This window comes from Magallana gigas, chromosome 4, assembly GCF_963853765.1.
Source record: "Magallana gigas chromosome 4, xbMagGiga1.1, whole genome shotgun sequence".
NCBI classification, from domain to species: Eukaryota; Metazoa; Mollusca; class Bivalvia; order Ostreida; family Ostreidae; genus Magallana; species Magallana gigas.
The window spans coordinates 7,208,660-7,224,816 of NC_088856.1; the positions used below are offsets into that span (position 1 = coordinate 7,208,660).

Genomic DNA, 16,157 nt, shown 5'->3' on the forward strand with positions numbered 1-16,157 from the left:
GTACCAGTCGGTGTAAATCAATTAAAATAATCACATATGATGCAGATGACTGTAATGGATTTTAAATAAAAAAAGCAATCTTTCCTGTATATTGGAAGACCGTATGCGATTTAGGTTAATAATATTTCCAGACATTGACCATTTTACATGTTTTCCTTAGATTTTGTGATTACCGACATTATAATGAAATCTTGATATTAAAGCATTTTAAAAGCAGTGTTGCATTTCAACACAGCATAGACTTTATAATTTGAACAAAGTAAAATTCGATAAAGTTAATTTCATACGCACAAAATACCACTGGCCACTAATGAATAATTATTTGAAGAAGTCATGATAGGATGCGCCTGTGTTAACAATTCAACTGAATAACAACTGGAATACCGGGAATTGTTAGGGGTGACTAATTTTCACAGCTACGTTTGATTGCCTAAAAATATCTAATATATATAAAATATCGATGATGGATGATGATTTCAACAACTGAAGTCTATTCCATGTAAATCAAAAAGATGCAGAGAAATGCAAAGAAATACAATGATTTTTTTTTTCAAAAATTTTACCTTTGTATTTTTCCGTGAAACACAATATTTTTAAGCATAAATATTCATTTCATAATGCACATTTCCGTGTAAATCAATCTAAATTGCTGCAGGGGTTGCAATAAAAGGGCTCTCTGAATTTAAATGTAAAAAATAAAAATTAAAAAAAAAAACTTAAAAAAACAACCAAATTAAAATTGGTGTAGGGAATTCCAAAAAAAGAGTTCTCTGAATTTGAGGAGATCACAGTATGTTTTTCTGTATGAAATATTCATTTATAATGCACCATTCTATGTTGATCAATCAAAATTGATGCAGGAATGAGCATTAAAAGAATTCCCTAAGCTTTTAAGTAAAACGAAAATGTGTTTTCTTCATAAAAAATTAATTTTAATTGTACCAGTCGGTGTAAATCAATCAAACTAATCACATATGATGCAGATGACTGTAATGAAAAAAATCTCGGAATTTTAAATCAAAAAAGCAATCTTTCCTATATATTGGAAGACTGTATGCGATTTAGGTTAAAAATATTTCCAGACATTGACCATTTTACATGTTTTCTTTAGATTTTGTGAATCCCAACATTATGAGGAAATCTTGATATTAAAGCATTTTAAAGTCAGTGTCGCATTTTAACACAGCATAGACTTTATAATTTGAACAAAGTAAAATTCGATAAAGTTAATTTCATACGCACAAAATACCACTGGCCACTAATGAATAAGTGTTTGCTAAGGAAATTAAATACATGTATTTAATTGACAATCTTGAAAATGTACCAATTACGATGTATTTTCATATGATATAATATTTCAAATACACACTAGTACATATTTATACCTAATATTTTTGAAAAATTTTCCTCTTAACAAAAATGCATTTCTACATAACATATTACAGCATAACATAATCATAAAATGTCTATCAACTTCAAGCTAATTGCTAGGCCTAGAAGTTTTAAAATATTTTTTCTGTGAATATGGGCAAAATAATAAGAGTTTCCATATCTGACTATCAGGGGTTAGACATAAGCTAAATATAGCAATCCACAGTTTGCCCACACAGAGCTTAATATAGTATTGTGTAGTTACGTAGATTGGTTCCTTCCTTTCAGTATACATTTCGGATCAAAACGTCAGAAATTTTCACTATATGGATTTTCTGGCAACCGAATCTTTTGAATTATATGCCAAAGTAAAGGGATTGTTGTACTTAACTAATAAAATCCAATTTTGAACATTGTATTTCTTTCTCGGGGTGTCAGTTTCAACAGTTACCCTCCCAAACAGGCACTAATTATTTTATTATACTGAATGTCATAATTTCAAAGAAACTTTTACTGCTTTTATTTAGAAATGAAGTGAATTCTACGGCGAACCGTACGCGCATAATTTACGCGCATGTAACAATTCGTTGTGTTACCCGTTGTCAAGTGTGTTGCTAACGCTGAGGGCAATAGAACGGATTGTCAACTGCGTCTAAACCAATCAGATTTCAGTATTAACATGAAAGTATAATAATAAAGTATGGCTCTTGCTAGTATATATATAATCTCTCTATCAAAGCCAAAAAAAAATTAAAATATCATCTGATAGATAGATAGATAGATAGATAGATAGATAGATAGATAGATAGATAGATAGATAGATAGATAGATTTTTTTAGATAGATGGATACATATTTTTTAAGTAGGCATCTACTCAGAAAATAATAGGAAAGTGTTTAATTTCATGAAATGATAAATTGACGAAGTCGAAATGGCATCAAAACTGCTCTGGTGTGCGTTTCTGCAGAGTTGTTATATTATGAATTGATCTATTTCAATCAGACCTTTTAATAAAAAACTTTGAATGTTTGCTCAGAGAAGGCGTTTATAATGAGGACTTTTTTAGGAAAATTAATTAAAAATTAGTAGACTCTATATGATAATTGAAACATGTTAATGTTACATATGCATTTCAAGCGTATTTGCAAAGGCAAAGACTTCAACGAAAAAGGAAAATCAAGTTTTCGTTATGTTTATAGTACGGGATTATCATAATAGTATATTGAATAATACGGCATATCTTGGGACCTATAAATAGTGTTTATGTTTCTTCCGGAATTTTTCCGGTTGAATATACTCGCTTCAAAATTAGGAATCGTTTTTCACCGTCTTCCTTTTTCAATTGATCTTGAAACTGGTATGCCACGTTTAAATTGTCTGAAAAAATGTACACTCTTTAGATTAAATCAATTGTTCGTAAATACTTTTATCACTTTTATAATGGCGAGAAAAGGAAAATCTACCGCCGATTTCTCCTCGATGGCTTCTGAGCAGACGTCCTTTGATTGTATAGATTTATAGATGCACGAATCTCTAGAAAGCAGTGATCAATGGGGTACTTTACTCTTGTTTTGTTAATGCTCATCTCTGCTTAGCTACCAAATGCACCAATAAAATTTTACAAAATTAATTAACATGAATTTATTTAAAAATTAATTATATAAACATTTTCGCTTTTGTTTAAAAATACCTCGAGGTCTTTGACAAGGCAAACGAGACAACCGAAACGGACGGCTGCCCGCAATTTTCAGAACCCAGGCACGCAGGCCAGGTCGGCGCAGGGCTAACCGACAACAGGCTGACCACAAAGAACAAAAACAAAGAACAAGATGTTCACGCTCACCAGGCCCAACTGGAACCCCACAGCCCCAGGCAGTCCAACAACCCAAAGCAGCAGGCAGCTCCACCACAGCAGCAAGCCCAGGATCATACAGGTAATGTGATTTTTATTCCCCCTGTAGCAACATCACAACAAACCGCTACTCTAATGCCCGGCCTTATTTCAACTGTCGATACTGGTCTCACATCTACAAGCGTAGATAGAGACATAACCTCCATTATCACCTCTAGCCATCATCCTACTCTTGAACTAATGAACTGTATTACAGTTCCCATTGGTTATCACGTAAACCAAACAATTAAACAAAAACATTATAACAGGGGAATTTGTCAACCTGGGAATTTTATTGGCAAAGGACCCCACTCATGCCCATGCAATACCTACTCTTACAATTGATGCACAGGATACCATCATATCACAACCAACACGTTCCACCAATATAACTTCTATCGAAAAATGAACAGATACATTTCTCATTTTTTTTGCATCTATACTTCACTGCACTAACTTAAGTCATAGCAGCTTATCAAACATATGCACGAGTCCGCGTAGGGGCACAGAATTCTAACGGGTGGGTTTTGTACGATGAACAGTTTAGGTTAATTATCGCACACAACCCTTCACAGGACTTGGAAATCATATATAACGAGCTTTGGTTGTTATATACGACAGCAAATTCACGTAATCCTTCTAATACCACCACCACAAGTGCTCCGACTACAATCAGAAGACAAACTGTAACAAGCCCCATTTTCCGTACATACACCGCTGCCTAAATTGCAATGGCACCCGTCCATCTATGATGTGCAACACTGCTAAACCAACACTGAGTCATTCAATTAACTCCTTTCGGTTATCCACTCCAGTCCGCAACAACTATTACGCCACATTCAGGTCTCAGACACCAGCTCACCAAACACGCACCAACTAACCGTGGGCAGGTAATCCTCGTCAAACCCAAAGACATGAGAATTCAACGTAGAGGGAAAATTATCTTTTCGTTATGTATTGAGTACGGGATAATTATGTAAGTATTTTGAATAATCTATCATATTGAAGTATTTAGGAACGTACTAGTATTGTACTCGATACCGTACATATTTAACCGTCAATAAACTTCCAAAACAACAAAAAATTAACAATTTTCTTTTTTGTCAGCGTTTCAGTTTCCTCAGCGTTTTATTGTGATAATTAAAATCATCTTTAGCTTTACAGAAACAGTTCACGATACTCATAACTCTTTGTCTAACACTTTTGTAAAAAAAAAATTGAATAGATATTTTTTAGGTCTTGAAATCATTTAATCTAAATCAAACCTATAAACAAATGATAATATATTTAACAAGAAATACTTTGAATTTTACGCCATTAAATTCTTAGTCATATCAGAACAATTTTTGATTCAGCTGTTTTATCAGCATTCTTTGGAGATTTTTTTTTTTCAAATTAGGGCGCTGTTATTGTACTGTTAATTTTTTGTTATAATTGTTTTTAGTTTTTTGAATGTATTTCATAATTAAAAGATGCAGTTCAAGACACGATACAAAAATACAAAAATGTTCTTTGTCAAAATCCTTTGAAGAGAAGCTTAACAAGTGATAGATCCTTTAATATTCTACATATACACGTAAAGATGGCATACATATATTCTAGACTGATAATAGTTCAGCTGTTTGTGAGAAAAATTGCCACTGATTGCATTTTAAATCCACGTTTTTTTTTCCATGTATACTTTTTCATAAAAAGAAATGGTTTGCAGTCTTTTTTAAACGCTTGCGTCAATTTTATTCCATTTCACGGACTTATATAACATTAAATAACATCTGTAAATGAAATTTGTTAATAAATAAATGTAAAAGGTCAAAGTTGTACTTTTATCACATTTATTGTAAAAATAAAAAAAATCAGCAAGTAATATAATTTAGCCAGATTCTAAATATTTCAAAAGAAGCATCAATATAAATCCCCGGTAAATATGGCACCAGTAATGATAAGCGTATAAGCTAATAGCTTCCAATGTAAAAATACAGAATGCTAATCAAAGACGACATTCCTCAAAGGTACCACATGAGCAAAAATAAAGAAAATACTAGACACGATCTCGTTGCGAGCAACGAGGAGGTCTTCCGTCTGATTTTATAATTTGATATATATGTTCTATCTTGATTTTGCTATTTAACAGCTAAACATGATTTAGAGTAAAAAACAGGGTCTACATTCTAGGGGGCCAGATACTATTTTGTTACAGGTGTAAGAGCTTTGTTCAACAAGTGTTTAGAAATTCGTCACTGTTCTTGAGATATTTTAGAGGAAAAAGTTTTAGGGGTCGGTCCCTTATCTCCTTATTGGAGCCGCTGAACCAAATTTTGAAGATTGCATGTTGTTAAGTACATAATTTTTAGCATCTTTTCTTCTATACTGCATTTCAAAATCTTTTTTTCTTTTTGAGATATAGGTGGTCATAGTTTTGGACTCTTGACCCCTAAAAAACCCTCATTACATAACACATGACATTACATTGCTTGGATACATAATTGTAAGATAAACATATTTGCTTCTTTAGCCTTTCACAAAATATCCCTCATTAAAGGGCTACAGATGAAAGACTTTAGAGCCTTTTGGTCCCTTAATTTGAGGGGCCAGCCCCTTTTTCTTTATATCAAATGAAAGGTCTTGTAAATGTGAATCTTGTTTGCATTACAAGTGTTAACAAAATATTTTTCAGAAAAGAGATAAACTAAGAAAACCATTAAAAATTTCGACGTTTTTTTAGTCTCAATTTTCGGGACCAGGCGAGCTTAGACGCCTTTTGAGCATGACAAATATGAACGCAAAATAGCACATCTACAATCTCTTGTCTACAATCCCTGAAAGTTTGAACTCAATATCTTTTACCGTTTAGGAGGAGATCCCTGGACAAGCCGACCCTCTGAAAATCGTTAAAACGTCATTTTCTCAAGAACGGAAATGACGTCATCAAAATAAAAAAATATATATTAAGTTCGGATTAATATCTATTAGATCTGAAAGTTTCACGAAAATCGGCTGAGCCATTTTTGAGAAATCGCCTGCACAAATTTTGTAAGAAAAAAAATAACTAGACACGATCTCGTTGCGAGCAACGAGGAGGTCTTCCGTCCGATTTTTAGAAGAAAATATGACATCATCGTCTTTGATTTTCGACAACAAAACATGATATGGAAAAAGGAGTGAAGTACTAATGCTTTAATGTATCGCTTTTTATAAGTTCTATTACTTTGCTTTTTAAAATACTTGCGTTTATTCCAATTAAGATTGAAAAGATTAAACTTGTTTACATCTAAAAACCCTAATTGGGTAACGCAAGAGCAAATCATTATATTGTTAGGATATATAAACGTATTATACCTAATCTAGCTTTAATAACCTTTCACAAGATGGCTCCCATTACAAGGCTTTTGATAAATTCTTTAAGAGCCCTTTGATCCCCTAATTTAAGGGGCCAGCCCCTTTTTCTTGAAATCAAATGAAAGGACATTTAGTTCTGAAAACATTTTGTCAACAAGTGTTTAAAAATTCGTTACCGTTCTGGAGATATATGAGAAAGAAGGTTTTTGGGGCCGATCCCTTATCTCCTTATAGGGGCCGTTTAACGAAAATTTGAAGGTTGCATATTGTTAAGAACATCATTTTGAACAACTTTTTTTTTGTATTGCATTTCAAAGTATTTTTTCTTTCTGAGATATGGGTGAAATTTTGGACTTTTGGCCCCTAAAAACCCTTAATTACGTAACACATAATAAAATCATTACATTGCTTGGATACATAACTGTGAGATAAACATATTTGCTTCTATAACCTTTCACTATATATCTCTCATTAAAGGGCTACAGATTAAAGAATTTAGAGCCCTTTGGTCCCCTTATTTGAGGGGCCAGCCCCTTTTTCTTGATATTAAATGAAAGGTCATTTAATTCTTAACAAATTTTGTTCAACAAGTGTTTAGAAAACAGATACCGTTCTGGAAATATATGAGAAATAAGGTTTTATGGGCCGATCCCTTATCTCCTTATAGGGGCCGTTTAACGAAATTTTGGAGGTTGCATATTATAAAGAACATTAATTTGAACAACTTTTCTTCTGTATTGCATTACAAAATATTTTTCCTTTCCGAGATATAGGTGATCGAAATTTTGGACTTTTGGCCCCTAAAAACCCTTAATTACGTAACACATAAAAAAATCTTTACATTGCTTGGATACATAACTTTGAGATAAACATATTTGCTTCTATAAGCTTTCACAAAATATCTCTCAGTAAAGGGCTTCAGATTAAAGACTTTAGAGCCCTTTGGTTCCCTTTTTTGAGGGGCCAGCCCCTTTTTGTTGATATTAAATGAAAGGTCATTTAATTCTTAACAAATTTTGTTCAACAAGTGTTTAGAAAATCGTTACCGTTCTAGAGATAAATGAGAAAGAAGGTTTTAGGGGCCGATCCCTTATCTCCTTATAGGGGCCGTTTAACGAAATTTTGATGGTTGCATATTGTTAAGAACATTAATTTGAACAACTTTTCTTCTGTATTGCATTACAAAATATTTTTCCTTTTTGAGATATGGGTGATCGAAATTTTGGACTTTTAGCCCCTAAAAACCCTTAATTACGTAACATATAATAAAATCATGACATTGCTTGGATACATAACTGTGAGATAAACATATTTGCTTCTATAACCATTCACAAAATATCTCTCAGTAAAGGGATACAGATTAAAGACTTTAGAGCCCTTCTGTCCCCTAATTTGAGGGGCCAGCCCCTTTTTCGTGATTTCAAATAAAAGGTCCTGTAAATATTAACTTTTTTTGCTATACATGTTTTAACAAAATATTTTTCATAAAAGAGATAAACACAGAAAACCTAGAAAAATTACGATGTTTTTTTAAACTCAGTTTTCAGGTCCAGGCGAGCTTCGACGCCTTTTTAATCAGACAAATTTGATTGACATCATACACATCTACAATCTTTTGTCTACAATCCCTGAAAATTTGAATTCAATATCTTTTATAGTTTAGGAGTAGTTGCATGGACAAACTAAGCCTCCAAAAATCGCTATTACGTTAAAATATCGGAAACGGAAATGACGTCATCAATATAAAAAATTTCCAATAAGGTTCAGATCAATATCTATCAGATCTAAAAGTTTCACGAAAATCGGCCGAGCCATTGCCGAGAACTCGCGCGGACAAAATTTGTAAGAAAAAAAAAGAAAAATAACTAGAGCAAAGCTCGTTGCAAAGCAACGAGTGGGTTTTCCGCTAATGTCGAAAGCAACGCTAGAAGTACGTCTAAGAAGCAGAGTTCTTAATCTAGTAACAAAGAAACCTAAGTACAAAAAGATAAAAAAAAATCGAATGATTCTTGGTACAACTTAACATGATCCGAATGTTTTTAAGTACGACTTAACCAAAAACCCTTAACCATTTCAAGAACGACTTAACAAAAAAACCAATGTGTTTAAGTACGACTTAACAAATTTGACTTCATTTTAGGTACAAGTTTACTTTACCTTGAACTAACATCTTTTTTCTTAACCCAGAATGCAAAATTAAAATTTATGTAAAAAATCAATTTTGTTTAAAACATATTTCTGAGCAAATTTTCCTCTTCACTGCTTTTCAAAGGGTTGACCTTTCGTACTGTGTGCTCGTTGCGTCATTAATGGTCAGAAACTTATCGATGTAAAGTTTACTTTACTGTACCTCTGTGAATATTTTCTATGTAAAATTACTATGAACCAGACAACATTGAAATGGTGAACATTTCAAAGGGCCCCGCTTATGTTATTTCAGAGAATTCTGCTTTGAAATTTTTCCAGCTGGCATAGAACTTTTAATTCAATTTCATTCCCCCTAACATACATGCATTTTTGTTCAATCTGACCAAGATTAAGCATATTTGGAAAATAATCTACTATTTAAAACTAATTTTAAAAAGATCTGCTATGACCTTCACATTGACAGACTTGGTTCAAGGTCACTGCACGCCATTAACCAATAAACTCTGTAAAGGTAAAATATTAGCCAAATAGGGGCTAAAAGGAGAGTATATCTATGCTCTTAAAATATGGATTTTTGTGTGATCTGATATGACCTTGACTCTTCATCTACAAATATCATTCGAGGTCATTGCATATATTTTGAACAAAGGCATCATGTGGGTAAAGTATGAGGCTGAATGGAGCAAAGGGAGAGAAGATATACTCCGGACAAGGATTTTTAAAAATATAATTCTGATATGACCTTCACAGTTTCTTTTCACTGAAAATAGGTTCAAGGTCACTACACACCCTTTCACCCTTTACTCAAAAGCTCTGCTTATGTGAAGTCTGAGCCAAATAGGGGTTAGTAGAAATTATATATGCTCTCAAAAAAGGATTTTTGCATGATCCGATATGATCTTCACCCGTTACCTAGAAATTTCATGCAAGGTCACTGCACATCGTTTAACCATAGAGACACTCTGTGAGTATTAGCCAGATTGGACCAAAGGGAAAAAAGATATGCCCCAGACAAGGATTTTATATATATAATTCTGCTATGACCTTAACCTTATACCTAAAAACATGGTTCAAGGTCACTGCACATCCTTCAACCAAAGGAACCCTGTGGATGAGGTATGAGCCAGATTGGGCCAAGGGGAGAGAAGCTATGCTCCTGTCAAGCCATCTCGGATGGACAGACCGACAAATTGATCACTAGAAGGCGCCCGCATAAACATGCCTTTTTATCTAAAATAGTATCCATGCTATCTGCCCATGGTGAATAGTCATCAAAACCATTCATTAGCAGAATTTGATTTCCCTCCTTTTTAAGGTGGTATGGGACATCTGTCGATATTAATGTGGATTAAAGTACTACTGTAGAAGCAGAAATATTCGTTGAGGATTTAATTTCGTTATTTTCGTTGATAGTATAAATCAGCGAAATTAAATCCATGACGAATTTTAAACCCGGGTATTAATGATAACAAAGAGATTACGATATGACGAAATTAAATGCTAACGAAATTGCATTTGGTTTAAAAACAACGAAATTTTGACCCAACGAACATATGTGCTTTTACAGTATATAATTGAAAACTTTTCACCGGTTTAGAATTTTCAAATTTTACAATATTTAACCAAAAAATAGCTTTTAAAAATATTTGAAAAGGTAAAAATTGTAAAAACCCCAGCGGGATTCGAACTCATGACTTACAGGTTCCTAGTAAACCCTCTAACCCACTGTGCTAAGGAGTTAGGTGACCATTTTTGAGAAGAAACTACATGTACTTATATAATTACACTTTATTTTATTGTTTATTTCGATAAACAATACGTCACAACATGGAAGTGTCCCATGTCACCTTAAACTCGGAACACCTCTGACCTAATAAGATCGCCGCATTAAATACAAAGTTTGATTTAACTCTAATTTGTTTATCATCAAGAAATTCTGCATCGCTGACAAATAAAGTTTTCTTCTGTATAATGAAATACCAATTAACTGACTATTTGGACAATAGCAAGTTTATTGTCCCATTCAACAGCTACTATTTCCCTTGGCTTTGCCTCATTAAATATTTGCTGTCTTGGGGGACAATAAACTTGCTATTGTCCTCATACTCAGTAAATACTAAATAGGCATATAATATCCCATCCACCTACATTTCATGTTATATAACCTCCCGTTTGTAACCTTCAATTTCACTGTAAAGTCAACATATCTGTCAAAGCCGCAAGTTTCACAATTTATTTCTGCTTCTCATGTACTTAAAATTAGGGGCCTTAATATTGCTTACCAATTTCAACAAGAGACATCCCTCTAACTATTGGTAATCATTAAAATTCAGTTCATGAATCTACGCAACAATGATAAACCTTCAAGTACAGTCACTCTCAATTTTACAAAAATATTGACGGTACTTTATCCGAAACTGTTCCTTGTATCTTTAACTTAGTACACTAACATTTTTATGAAAAGACGGTTTGTCTTAGAATAAGAAAGCTAATGCAATTTTGAGAAAAAGAATACCACATATTGCCAATTCCATTGAGGTTTAATAAAAATATGGCCATTTAAGTGAACCCACCATTTCCAATTTCCTTTAGTAAACACAGATTTACAGGGTTCTCCATAGTAAAACATCTTTATCTGACCTTTTAGAGGTCAACTTTTGTTCAACCACCTTTAAAAAGAAACCTTATTCAATACAACATATGCCTACATGATATAATCATGATAAAAGCTTCACATCACTTAGAAATACCCTTACATGTATACCCCCCACCCCCCAATCTTTTGATTTTCATAAAAAGTCATGGTTTGAAATGTTTTACCTAATTTTATGAAACATGTGGCAATTTCCTTGAGTCATTTCTCACACATATTTGAAAACAATCATCAATGATTCTAAAATGTGATCTTTATTTGTTTATTGTATGATTTGTACCATTTTAATTAACAAATAGACAGCTGTCCTGCTTGTGATTTCTTGTTTTCATGAAAAAAGTAAGCTAACAATCATATTTAGTGAATATCTAATCTATTCTGATTTCTAGTCTTCTTCTAACCATGCTAAAACAGTAAGTTACAACCTACAAGTTAGACATCTGCCTTAAATTAGAATTAAATTCAAACACCCAGGTAGCTGGAGACAGAGTTGATTTCAATGAAAAATGTTCAAATTTGACATGTTTTTCTACTTTTTTATGCATATATACCTTAGAAAGGTAGAAATAGGTTGTTTCTTGTTCATTTCAAAAGTAATTATCATAGCAGATGTTATTTCAAAGTCAAATGTACATTTACATATCCTACATGTAATCTTAATGCAGACAATTAAATAGAGGGGGGGGGGGGTTCAATTATGTAAACACATCTAAATATCTTTATGAAATAAAAAATAAAGGAAACATAATTGTATACTTTTATTGAAAAACAAATTTTCACAGCAATTATGAATTTCTTTAAACAGCCTTAATTTTGTTTTCATAATTTCTTATCAAACACAAACCACAACATGGCATGATGCTTTCTTCAAGTTCCATTATTGTTCATGCATTATCGGATTTAATTTGAATTACCAGTAAATAGTCTGTAGAACACAAGGAATATGCATGTGGATAGAGGTGACAGGTTAATCTCAGGAGCTGACCCACAAGAATCAACAGGTACCGGTAAAAGCCATGTGGTAACAAGAGTCTGTTTTGAGCTGAAATAAATAAAAAAAATAATTAGCTGTGTTTACATACATGTACTAGTAATAGCTGTGTTTACATTAACATATGCATAGTATTTCTGTAAAAAATACACTGACCATGCAGTGTAATAAGTATGACATATCCCAATACATGACATAACATTTAGGCAGTACAAGATCAAAAATTTGCATATCAAGTCATAATATAATATTAAAAAATTTTCATAGGTATAAACACTTATCAAATTGAGAAAGAGAGAGAGTTTGAGAGAGAGAGAGAGTTTATTACCATACTTGTAGTGCAACAGTCAATATTTCAATTCGTAAATTACAAACGAATATTACCCACCGAACAGCGTCAAAGTACATGTACTGGTATTAGCTTCTGGTATACCATTTTTTATCAATTCTACTGTGTATTTTTTGTTTGCAAATAAATTTAGCGAGGGTTTTTGTTTATTTTCTTATAAATTACATGTTTTAAAAACAATACTACGTGTAATAAGCATAAAACATGTATGAGTAAACTTAATGAAGAATTTTTAATAGATTATTTTTCAAAGAATGTGGTACATTACATGTATGTCAATCTTTATAAAACTAGCGTATATTTCGTGCGCCATAAATTGCAAGTTTTTTTGTAAATATCATTTACTTGCATGATAGGTATATATGGTCTAACCAAAATTTTCTTCATAAAGCTACAGCTGTATGTACCACATATATGTTTTGTCACAAGTATACATTTAAAAAAAAAATACCCAAATTCCAACAGTTTAAATAAACTCAACTCATTCTCTGATAAGTTCATTGTGTTTTGTGCGTGCATATCTTATTTGTCTGCTGCAACAGCAGCCAATCAGCGGTAAGCTGAATCCACAAAAAGAAAGTTTGCGTTTTAGGAGGGGGTAAATTGTTTATGCGACACTGTCAAGAAAACCACACCAAATACAGTAATAACAAGAAACATAAATATTCACTTAAATGTATTCTGTTGTAAAGTAAAGGTTTTTAACACTTATTGAATCTTGCAAAACATGTGATGACCTTAATCATCTGTCATATATCTGATATACATGTATATGTAAAAGATGGGAGAAATAACGACGGAACAAAGTGGGATTCGAACCTGGCCCTCTGAATCTCTAGTCAAGTGCTCTACCAACTGAGCTACATGTATCTGGCACCGGTATTCAAACCAGTCTGACCGTCACATTCCTCCCCCTTAAATGATCTTCACCCTCGAAGATCATCCCTGGCAGGATCGAGTTAACCTGTTAGTTCCAGGGGTTGGTCACAACACCAATATTGTAACAGGATGGGAGAAATAATGAAGGGATTTGAACCTGGGCCCCCTGAATCTCTAGTCAGGTGCTCTACCAACTGAGCTATCTGGCACTGGTATTCAAACCGGTCTGATCGTCACATATATAAAGAATTATTTTAAACAATGTTGTTCAATTAAAAATAACACTCGCAACCTTCAGTTTTTGTCTGTAATTAATCAATATTGGCGTGCGATCAGTTCTCGCCGAGTACTATTTCTCACCAGTGCATTGTTACGTCATTTTATCAACACATAAAATTATATACGAAAATATGATGTAACAGTGCACCAGCGAGAAATGGTCCTCGGCGAGAACTGCTCGCACGCCAGTACTGCCAGTAGTCAGATTAAAAAAAGAGAATAAAAAATTACATTTAAAACATTAACAAGGACAATTTAAGTACACATCATAACTGCTAAACAAGAAAAATTATGTGAACTGGTAGAATGGTAGGCATAGTTCTAACTTGTAACCTACATGTACAAGTACATGTACCGGGTACCCGTTGGTCTGCTATACCTCTTTAATGATACAATGATCGGCATCATAAAGATATTAAAGTCATGTTTTAACTCTGAAGTCTGAAGTATACAATTTTATTTACTTGAAGTTATGTCTACAGGGTATTCATGACTACATTTGGAGTCCTCTGCACAAGAAGATATGATATGTTTCTAATTAGACCCTGCTTTGAATTTTGAGTTGAAAATTCACAATCTGTTATTTTTTAAATAGATAAATTCAGTTACCCTTTCCAGTCCCCCATGAACCTCGAGCGAGTCTAAACACCCATGAAACATGTAAAAATTACACGTTAGTAAACAAACACCCACACCATAACAAAAACATCTAACAGTGTGCACGTACTTACATGTACATCTATACTACAGTGTATATACTAAATTTTAACCAGTTAACAAGAAACTTTAAAAGGAGTAAAAGCCTCACCTTCTTCAGTAACATCCACATAAATCACACACTTTAATGTCCATCTTTTCTCCTTTATTACTCGTAGCTTATCAACGGCTGATCGTCGACAGAAGTGTGGCTGTCAGAATTTCCTCGTAAACGATTCACACGAGAAAAATATCCTCCTTAAACAAATATGTAGTATTGTTCCCTGTGCATGTTCATATGTTTCACAGCAAATTGAAAATGCATGTGTACACCGAAAGAATACACAACTTCTCTTCTGCATTACGGCTCTCTCTTTTCTACAATGCCGTTCTGTTTACATTCGGCGCGCGCGCGGGGGTTACATACAGGGGCGCCCCGACAAATAGTTGCACATAGAACGTTTAAATAATGTGTGTTCATTGAATTCATAAATGATATAGATGAAAAAAATGAAATTGAATCACAACAATTCATCTAAGACGCAACACAACGTAATGCAGTAAATGCCTGGGCCTTAATGTGGCATTTGTTCGCTTGTGTGTCTATGTAGACATATTAACTCGTTCGTGTACGATTCTCACATATTTGTTTTATGAAATTTGAAAAAGAATATAGGACAGAACTTGTTTAATTTGATACCAAATGACATTATTTAATATATTAACAATAACTAAATTAATTTTTTTTCATAAAATGATAACGATTTTTGCTATCAGAAAAATACGTGTATGAGCTGCTGACCCCTAATTATAGGGGCCAGCCCTTTTTTCTTAATTTTAAATGAAAGCTCTCGTTATTCTAAACAACTTTTGTTCTATATGTATTAACAAAATATTTTTAGTTTAAAGGTTATAATACAAAAAGCAACAAAATTTCAGCCCCGAAAAAATCTTAAACTTTGGCGACAAATAGCTCAAAAGCTAACAAAGAAATTACCAAAATTTTCATGCCAGCAAAATTATAAAATGTTACCGACAATTTCGCCAAATTTCATGCATCTATCATTTGTAGTTCCCGAGATCAACTCTGGACAAAAGACCCCCCAATTTTCAATTAAAGGGCAATAACTCATAACCGGAAGTGAATTTTAAAAATTTGAAAAAAACGTCTAGAGATATTAATATCATCTACATACCCTGAAAGTTTCATAGCAATCAGACAAAAAATGTTCGAGAAATCTCGTGCACAAAATTTGCGGGAAAAAAAAAAAAATAATAATAAGAAACAGTAGAATAACAGAAGGGTTTTCCGTTGAAAAACGGAAAACCCTAATAATAGGGAAAAAGAAACAAAGCAAAAACAATAAGGTCTTCCGTTGGAAACGGAAGACCTTAATTAGAGGTGAAGTTATAAAACATTTTATAGTAACTTCCTTAAAGATTTCCTGAATACAAGCTAAAATAATATTAATATAGACAACATTAGTAATATTAACAATTACAAGACAAAACTTGTACAACCACAACAACAAAAATATTGACAACTACAACAACTAATTAAAAT

At 32.9% G+C, this 16,157-nt stretch overlaps 1 long non-coding RNA gene across 1 annotated transcript; it reads right to left on the bottom strand.

The window, feature by feature from the left end:
- Positions 1–12,144: 12,144 nt before the first annotated feature.
- On the bottom strand, positions 12,145–15,909 carry LOC136274405 (uncharacterized). Its single transcript, XR_010712723.1, has 2 exons — positions 14,706–15,909; positions 12,145–12,441 (listed from the first exon to the last, which is right to left on the bottom strand). It is a non-coding gene; the product is annotated as an uncharacterized lncRNA (long non-coding RNA).
- Positions 15,910–16,157: the final 248 nt, after the last annotated feature.